The following is a 10,251-nucleotide window of genomic DNA, read 5'->3' on the forward strand; positions in this document are numbered from 1 at the left end:
TCCAAATCACTGAATTATTCACCCTCCCTGCACATACCTTGCCTCTATGATATTGCCTATATTCTATTCCTTGCTTAGAATAGTTTCTATATTGGTTAGGCAATGCTGATGGCTTTAAAAAATAAATCTCAAATGTTAGTGGCTTAACAGGATAAAAGTTCATGCTTTGCTTATGCAGCATTGATATAGGTATTCTGATTAGCAGGAAGACAGACTTCACTCAGATTCTATGAAGGAGAACGAGTCCACGGCACAGGGGCTGAGAAATGTCATCCTTGGTGAGGCAAGTGTTCCCAAATCATAGTCCTACTATGAAAGTGGAGACACACATATGGGGAAAGGTTAGCCATCTTTCTAAAATGACCTTCTGTCAAAGGTTTCCAATGATCCCCATTTGAAATTAATTGTTCTATTTTTTCTAATTCTCTCTAATTCTCAAATACTTTGTTTACCCCTCTCTTATATTGTTATATTATTATTGTTACTATTGTTGCTATCATTTGTTATTACTGTCATTATTACTATCATTTATTATTACTATCATTGCTATTATCATTGTTACCATCATTTCTTATTACTCTTATTATTACTACCATTATCACCATTATTTATTTTGGAGTATAGCACAAGATGGCGAGTAATGGTCAAGAGCACACAAGTTTTGGATCAAGAAGTCTGGTCTTGATTTCTGGCTCTACAATTTGGCTATGGGCCCTTGAATTACCATTCAAGACTCTGGGTTGTTGTATCTATATAATGGAGATTGCAATAGATATCTCCTAGGATTCTTGTAAAAATTAAATAAAATCAGGCATTTAAAATACTTAACAGAATGCTTGGTGCATAGTAAGGGGTTATTAGATAGTGAGTAGCTATTAGTTCTGTAAATTTTAAATGTATTCCAAGTAGAAAATTTTTGTATATTTTCATAAAAAAGGTCCAATAATGTTGAAATGATTCATAGGAGTTGGCCTGGTCTTTGCAATTGAAGTATAAATAGGATCAAAACAAATTCATTTTCTTTATATTTTTTTTCTCTACACAGGAGTAATAGCCATCTATTTTAATTGGTCTCTCACTTATCTATAAAGGTGAAAAGCACAGTGAGAGATATTTTCACTTATGCTTCTGCCATGAAATAACTTGATGTCTAGTCCACAGATATCCTAAAAATGAGTCCCTAGGATTCCTCAGTTTGCCAATCCAATTCCTTATCATCCAATGCTGAGAAATTCTTCCTTAGGTGAGGACCACATTTCTCGTACATTAATTAAAGTCTTTCTTACAATGAAAGCCTGTTAAATTAGACTTTGGTTCTACCATTTAGATAAAAATCCTTTATTTTTCTTTACAAAGTGTATATTTTTCAAAACAAATATTTTTTATCCTGTCTTCAGAAGTCACTTTCCTTTTCACCAATGACATCCTAAACTAAATATACACAATAATAATTGTCTAATATTCTCTGTAGAAGGGATACTATCTCCCACTGTTAACTATTATAGTTTCATTAATGCAGGAAGACTTTCAGTTAAGACATCACAGTCGTTCCAACCTAGAAGCAGAAGCATGAGGTAGCTAAGTTTATGTCTCTCAAACTGCGTCATGAAAGAAAACAATTTCTTCCTTTTTGCTTGCCAGTGTAGCCATACCTCTGGCACATAATAGAGATGTGTATCTATGATATTGGTGGAGCAAATAAATGAATCATTTCATTGATAATGAAATCAACCAACCAAATTGGCTGCTGGGAGGAAGCAGTAATTGGCCTATACATACAATGAAACTCACTGTATTTCCTTTATCCCTCCATCTTATTAAGCAATTTGAAAATTTCTCCCCCCAAGACCATCACCAGAACAAATAGAATCATTACTTATGTTTTGCAGGTTTTGTAGATGACTTTATGTACTTTTGACAGTTGTAAAACTTTCCTAAGCATTCCAATTCTCATTGTCCTCTTGGAACCCAGGATAGAGTGAAGCATGAGTTGTCTGTGTTTCCAGTCCCCACCCCTCTTTCCCTACTCACATAATCTACGTATATTCGTCATCAACAAGGAATCTAACAGGCACTTAGGATGGCGGGGTTGGCAACAGTTCACGGAACACCCCGGAGAATGACAGGTTTATTAAACTAATATCCCAAATGTACTCCTAGATTGATATGGTCTGGGGAGAAATCTTTCTGAGTAACCCTTTACAGGGTTATCTACTTTACAGAATGCTTGCATGTACATTATCTCATTGATTTTCACACCAACCTATTTGGTGATTAAAGCCCAGAGGGATTAATCGACTCACCCAGGATCACATGGTCAAGAAATCATGAACCCTGCCCTTACAGCCTGTGCTTCTGATTCCAAATTAGACCTGTTACAGGATCTGCCTTTGCTGTTTATAATGACATGTTCCTGCTGGAAGCTAATTGAGTCTTCTACCCTCACCTATTTTCTGCACATTGCAAAACTCACCCAAAGGAGTAGAATTCTGATAAGCACTCATTCATTGAGTCTCACTTCCAACAACTATTTATTAAGCATTTCTTAACCTTATGGGCACTATACTAAGGGGTAGGATGCCACACTAAATCGCATGGACATGATCCTTGCTCTCTGCGGCTCATGGTCCTGTGGAAGGTGGGGAGTGGAATACAGAAGGTTCAAAGCTCAGATTCTGCTCATGTGTTGCAGAGGTGGCAGCAGCAGTTCCAAATTTAAACTTGTCGTGGAGGAAAAAGGGATCCACAAGCCGTTACCTACATGGATTTTGGCTGCCATGTTGGGCCTAGAAATTAGAAACTGTGGCATGATCTGTGGCACTAACTGTGGCATTTGCTAAATAATTTGCTTCTAAGTTGTTTATGTAGTGGGAATAGTGTGCATATGTGTTTTTACCAGATTATACTAACATATTTTCAAAGAAAAAGAAAACTCAGATTCTGATATAATGTGTTAAATTGAAAATGTACCAGAGGCTTGGGAAGGAAGCATGTAGTAATAGGTAGCAGGTATTCATTGCTTTACTGCACTCAGGGTTATGTTCAAGGCACTTTGCACGTATTAACACATTCAACCTTCAGACAACCATATACAATGAAAACTACTATTATCCACATTTTTCTGTTAGTTATTCTGAAGAACAGAGAGGTTAAGCAATTTTCCTAAGAAACTCTGGCTCTGGAGTATGTATACTAACTGCTACGTTATATGAGGGAAAACTAAGTTGAACCCAAGAGGTGATGGAATTCTCAGAGAAAGGATTACAAATTATGCCTCAGTTTTCCTGTAAAATGAGACAAAGGAAATTTCTACCACATAAGGTTGTTCCAAACAGTAAATGAGATGATGTGCATAAAGCCATATATTGAAATACTTTTAGTATTCTTATCAAAATCATTATTGATAAACGGAGACAGGGAAACTGATAGTGAGTTAAGTCAATCAAAGCGAGGTGAGGTGGCAAAGAGTGTTCTGAAAGTGGAACAGCATGTGTGAAGACCCAGGGGTGAAAAAAAGCACAGTAAGATCAAATTCACATATCTGAACTGTATGTTGTGACCCCTTTTGTAGTTGGAAATTATTCTTCTTGGATGTGTAAATGCTATTGTCTTTGCCAGTGGATAGAGTGCTGCCCGATGACAAAAGCCAGAAAAATTTTCAGTTTCAATTTGCTAGTGTGTTGATATAAGTTTAGTTTCTACCTATGAGGGTGATGATGATGATGATGATGAACAGCTTTTGTAGTGTAGGTAACATCTCTACAAATATTTCCTCATCTACATCTTTACCAGCACCCCTAAAGGTCATTGTTATTACTATCAATATCTATTAACGCTGCATTGATTAATTTGACTACACCTGAAATTCTCTCACACACATGCTGCTTCCCTCTTGATTCTGAACCCTCTTGTCTCTTTGTACCTATTACGTTGTTTGAGGGCAGACTTGTTTAAAAGCTACCACAGATTTCCAGTTTAACATGCCAGATTGACCACATGTGTTTATTTGCACTTTCTGTGCAAATTTCATTAAATGGCAGGAAAGGCATCAACACACAAGAGAAAGAGATTGTGAGAGAAGATGAGAGCAGATGAGTCATGTCAGAAAAGTTGGAAATTGGCAAGCAGTGAAGTAAATGGTAAGAGACTGTGTTGAACAGAAAAAGTTGACAGCTAAGTGTTTGAAAGAATTAGAGTGGAAAGCTAAAAGTGACATGCTATTCAATTTATACATCCCCAAGAGTCAGGAATTGAAGGTAATATGTACTTTCAAAGGGAAGAGTAGATGTGTGAGTCCAGTACTGGCTTGGTTGCATGCCCTTATTTATTTATTTATTTATTTATTTATTTATTTATTTATTTATAAGATTTTATTTATATATTTGGGAGAGAGAGAGATGGAGAGAGCAGGGGGAGGAGGTGGAGGCAGAGGGAGAAGTAGACTCCTTGCTGAGCAGGGAACCCAGTTCAGGGCCAGTACCCTGGGATCATGACTTGATTTGAAGGCAGCTACTTAACTGACTGAGCCACCCAGGCACCCAGTTGCTACATGAAAACAGGGGGATTAAGTGAAAATTACCTTTGAATACAGAAACCCACATGTCCCTTTTCTATTTTCACCTCCCAGAGTGCAGGAAGCTTCTCTCTTTCCACTCATACAGAAGACGGAAGGAGTTCTCTCTGAGGAAACTGATCCACTCGTGAAAAAAGGTTTCCAAGAATGGACATTTAAGATTCCACATACAACTCTGGCAAGTTTGTAGAATACCCTCCACCCAGTTTCCTTTTCCAAAGACCACTATGTGACAAGCCCCACCCAGGTACACAGAGAAATTCAAACCAGCATTTTACTACTTTGCTGAAGTTGGAATGGACCCAAAGATTACTTGATTTTTGAGATAAGACTCTAGCGTAAAAGACAATGACCAAAACAAACAGGAAAAAGGAAGCCAGAGGATAAAGAGAACATACAGAGAGCTGAAGAAATTTCAAAGAAATCACATATATTATCTCAGAAGAGGGTAGAGAAGATACTGAATACATGAAATGAAACCAGGATGCTATGGTAAGAACAATTCAGTGTATTAAAAAGAACTTTAGAGAATTAAAACGTATATAAAAAACTATATATAAAGGTTGAATAATATACTGGAATGTATCTTCCAGAAGAAAAACAGAAAATTAAAAATATAAAAATATAGGTAAAAAAGACATGAAAATTAGAATATCATTCTAGGAGTTCCAATATCCAAAAAAGTAGAAGTTACTGCAGAAGATAATGAAGGATATGGTAGGAAAGAAATTGTCAGAGAATACAAGGAAATTTTTTAGAATCAAAGAATAATAATTTCTAGATCTAAAAGTATTACTGAGTAAAAAATGCTCATCATGTTAGAGACCCATAAAAATGCAAAATGTGCGTCATCACTCTACAAAATTCAGAACAGCAAAGATAAAGAGCAATTCTTCACATATTCCAGAGAGAAATATACAAATGAATAGGTCACATATAAAGAAAGGAGCAGGCTTTTCAACAGCAACCCCGGACCCTTGATGATAAAATTCTGAGAGAAAATGATTCTCAGTCTAGAAATCTATACTCATCAAGACTGTCAATCAGTTGTCAAGAATAAAAATGTCTAGTCAAGGAAGGTCTCAAAAACTTAGTCCATTAGTACCATTTCTTTTGTCTTTCTTTTAAATTTTTTCCCCTGATTTTATTGAAGTATAATTGACAAATAAAATTACATATACTTAAGGTATACAATGTTATGTTTAACATGTGTATACATTGTGAAATGATTACTACCATCAAGTTCATTAACTCCATCACCTCACACAGTAATTGTGCCTGGATAAGTGTGTGTTGTGAGAATATTTAAGATATACCTTCTCAGCAAATTTCAGGTATATATATTAATATAATATATAATATGAACTATAGTTACATAGTGCTATAATACTGTACATTAGGCCTTCAGAATTTATTTATCCTGCATGAATGCAACTTTGTATCCTGTGACCAACATCATCCATTTACTTTAACCCCCAACCCCTGGCAGCCACCATTTTGGTCTGCTTTTATGAGTTCAACTTTATTTTTACATCGTTTACCAAGGATGATCCTACACTGACACATCAAAATCCATAGTTTCACTATATTTCACTCTTGGTGTTTTACATTCTGTGGGTTTGGACAAATGTATCATCACACGTATCCACCATTATAGTATCACACCGAGGATTTCTGACATTTGTGAAAACACGGACAAGGCTAGAAGACACTATGCTAAGTGAAATAAGCTAGATACAGAAAGACAAGTACTGTACGGTTTCACTTAAATGTGCCACCTTCGCACCATTTCGTATGGGGCTATTGGAGGATATGTTTCATGAAGGCCATCAACCAAGGAAGAGGAAGATCTTGGGCCAAGTAAAAGTGATGCAAACCAAGAGAAGTTAAGGGACTTCTTAGAAAGACAGCAAAGGAAGTTTCAGGGTAACTGCTGTGCAGCATGCCTATGGAATCCTCATCCAGGCTGGAGCAGGCAAAGGGAGCTCTAGGTCAACTGACATAAATCCATCATGTGGACACAAGTCTGCCGTCAGCGTTGCTGAAGAGCAAATAAGGCTACACCCTGGAGCAAGCAGCAACTTGCACAGAGATTATGAATAGGTCAGATTGTGCGACTGGCTAATTTGTATTTCCTTTAAAGGAAAAAGCATGATATTCATCCCTAGTGATTGTTTTTCACGAACATTTTTGTTTTTGTTTTTTTGTTCTTTTTTGACAAAAGAACATATGGAATGCTAACAAGATGGTTTAGAAAAACTCCGTTTTATCCTTATTATTGAATGATTTCACGTGAATGCTACACTACTTTCAAAATGCCACCATCATTATAATTTTCAAGAAAGACTGAAATGACTGTTGGCAACCACCCAGTCAAACCCCATGTCGAGTGGTATTTTCAAGTAATGAACTCAAAAGCAACTCCATGCATTCTAACTTGCTTGTGGTTGGTGTTATTGCCATTGAAGCAGGATCTCTGTGTCTTATTCTGGAGCAACTTGTTGAAGATTCAGAAATGTGACACTATTTGGACATGAGTGACTAAGTTTGTAATGTGGATGTAACCTGAATAGAACCCTGTGCATTGCACTGATTATTCCTAAAGTAGCATTCAAGGCAACATCCAGCAAACGCAACACTCTGTTTACTTGCATCTTTTATATATCAAAGGGACTCACCCATCTTAATTGTCTCTTTTCTTTCCCCTAACTCTGCATCTCTGGAGATTTTCCAAAATCAAAACTCTGAAATTCTCCCTAAACCCAGCCCACAAGGCTTTTCTATGTTATGTCCCTAGGTACTCTTCTTTCTCGACTCTTTATAATGCAGAGCAACTCAATTTCCCTGACTTGATGTCCCCTAACAAAGAAGGATACAATAACTGACTCAATAAGGAAGAATTTATCTGCCATTTTCCTCTTCTTTTGAATCCTGTATCTTTTTTAATCCACTTTCTTGATATAGCTTCATAACAAAGTGGTAAGACGGACCATACTTTAGAAAAAAAGGGAAATATTATCTTCATGGTTTTGATACTCAAAAGACAAAATTATTTTTGGTACAGAGGGAAGTATACATGTAAGCTGAGAATATTCACATATTAAGAAGTTCTGTTGCTGATAGGTAGGGAAAAGTTTTCATCTGAGAATTCCAGAAGTGCTATAGTTTTTATATTCTCTCATACACACACAGAGGAAATCCCGGTTCTACCACTGTCAGCAACACTACCCGTTGTCCTATTTCTGCAGTCTGAAACAATGGAAGAAAGCTCTTTACATCCAGAAAATATACTGATTGAAATATCATCTTTAGGAAGTCTGTTCTGAAGACACTAATTGATATTGTTTGAGGAAGTGTAAGTGTCTGTCATGAAAACCATTTTAACGGCTGACTTGTTTTCTTCTTTAGTTTGCTTAACTTGGCAGAGTGTTAACTTCCCCCTTAGAAAACCTCCTATTTTGATTTATGAATGTTTTCAAATTTTTAAGATTCTCCAAACCGTTGTTTCACCTGTAAGTAGAGAGATAGCTTGTTTGGCTAGCTGCCTTGCATGACTCTGTGCCAGGCAATGAATAATGCCATGTTCAATATTCTAAATTTGTGTTCCAAATTCTGAATTTCCAATGAGCTGCATGGAACTCTACTGATAAGTGACTGATTTTCCCTGCAAGGATTGTCTTATTTTAAACTTCAAATTTAGTTGCCTTACTTTATGTAAGGCAATTTTGAATGGATTTTAAAGTAAAGATGAAGACTATTCATACTTTTCTAAACCTAGAAGGCAGAAGAACTGAGCCAATGAAGGAGTGCATCTTATCTAAGAGGACTACAGGTCTTAACAGTAGCATACAGGGAACGCTCTTTCTTTCAAAATGGTGCTAGCCAACCTTTAATAGAAACCTCAGATATAAAGTATTACCGAAGTTCCCCAAAGGATTTCTACATGTTTAAAAATATAAAAATACTTATGTGCCTGGAACTGGAGCTGAGGAAATGATAATGATTCATATGAGTGACCAGATATTTCTTCAATATTAAAGTAGGCTGATTTGAAATTCTAGAATTTGGATGAACTTAAAAATATTATTTACCTATTTTTGTCTTCCTCTGCAATTTTTTTCTAGGCCATATTATAAGTACCAGGATAATGCAAGAAAGCTTTTCTTAAAGCTTTTCCAGCATAAGGCAAAGGAAGGATTGCCAACAGTTGCTTGTCAGAGAATGTCTGTGAGTATTCCAAACAAACTTTGTGAACTTGAGCATCATTATTTTTTCTTTTCTTTTTCATTTCCAAAATGTGTGTCAGCCAAGACTGTACCTAACTAATCTGAGCTTGCATAGATTATACAGTTCATTTAGACAATGTAGGTAGTTTGACTACTAGAGCTTAGATAATTCGCACATGGGTTAACCAGATTACTGTACACTCCCCCATGTCTCGTTAGGTTTGTAAACCTGTCAAGACATTAAAAACCAACAACAAAGATTCTGAGTTTTTCCCTAATTCATGTTTAAAATATACTCAATAACATTAACCAGTGGTTTCATATATTACATATTTTGACTTCGGGGTATAAGAGAATGGTTTATATTGAATTTAGGGACTGTTGCTATGGGAAAAGCGACCATGCTAATTTTTTGTACTGAAAAAGAAAGGTCCAGTCTCTTTGTGGCTAGAACTGTGACTGGCATGCAGGATTCTTCTATTGTCTGTGGTAACACCATACTGATCATTGATATTGGTATACTATTGGAGAGGTAAAACAAAACTAGCAATAAAGTTTCTAATAGCTACTAAATTAGGAGGGAAATATAACACAGTGCAGTCAAGTTGACGAGTCGAATTAATTCCCACTGGAGTCAGAATGAAGAACAGTGTTAGTGCTGGCTTACATTTTGGGTGAGTCCACTTGACAAACATTTTTCCCCTGCCAGGGTAGGTGAGTTCACTTAGGGTGGCTTCTTCTACCGGGAACAGGAAGAAGGTATTAATACCAACAAATGGAGACAGAAGACCACTTCACATTTTGTTGTGACCTAGAATTTGGAGAATGTGTTGGAGACTGATGGATACATACACAGAACCCACCATGGACTTGCTGAATAGGTGCCAGACTGCCCAACTTTCCTGTTTATCACCCTTTATCTTGAGGATCATCTTGTATAAAACACAGACCCATGAAATATAAGAATGAATCATTAATTAAAAAAACAAAAGAGGGGTGCCTGAGTTGCTCAGTCATTAAGCCTCTGCCTTAGGCTCAGGTCATGATCCTGGGGCCCTGCTCAGTGGAGAGCCTGCTTCTTTCTCTTCCTCTCCCTGTCTGACTCCCTGCTTGTGCTCTTTCTCTCTCTCTCTCTCTCTCTGTCAAATAAATAAATAAATAAAATCTTAAAAATAAATAAACAAAAGAGTAACTTGCACTAACATTACTTTTGCCTACTTCTTTCCCCAAGAATGGCTTGTTGAGGGGGATTACATGGTTTGTCATAGAGACATAGGGAAGTACTTTGAATGGTGGAGGTAGAATGGTGGCACCTAGAGGAGAGTATGTGTCTTGCCCCTAGAATGGCGTGACAAAAGCCATTGCATAAAGAGCCTCAGATAGAGAATGGGTATGAGATATGAGTCCAGCAGCCCACCTGAATGTGCTGACAGACAACACTGGCGAATGTTC

The 10,251-nt window shown here is 36.8% G+C and overlaps 1 long non-coding RNA gene across 1 annotated transcript; it reads left to right on the forward strand.

Annotated features, from left to right (window-relative positions):
* The first annotated feature begins 8,204 nt into the window (after positions 1–8,204).
* Positions 8,205–9,933, forward strand: LOC144282834 (uncharacterized). The gene is made up of 3 exons (XR_013351246.1): positions 8,205–8,612; positions 8,698–8,800; positions 9,509–9,933. It is a non-coding gene; the product is annotated as an uncharacterized LOC144282834 (long non-coding RNA).
* The last annotated feature ends 318 nt before the right edge of the window (positions 9,934–10,251 follow it).

The sequence above is a fragment of the Canis aureus genome, chromosome 14 (genome assembly GCF_053574225.1).
Source record: "Canis aureus isolate CA01 chromosome 14, VMU_Caureus_v.1.0, whole genome shotgun sequence".
NCBI lineage: Eukaryota > Metazoa > Chordata > Mammalia > Carnivora > Canidae > Canis > Canis aureus.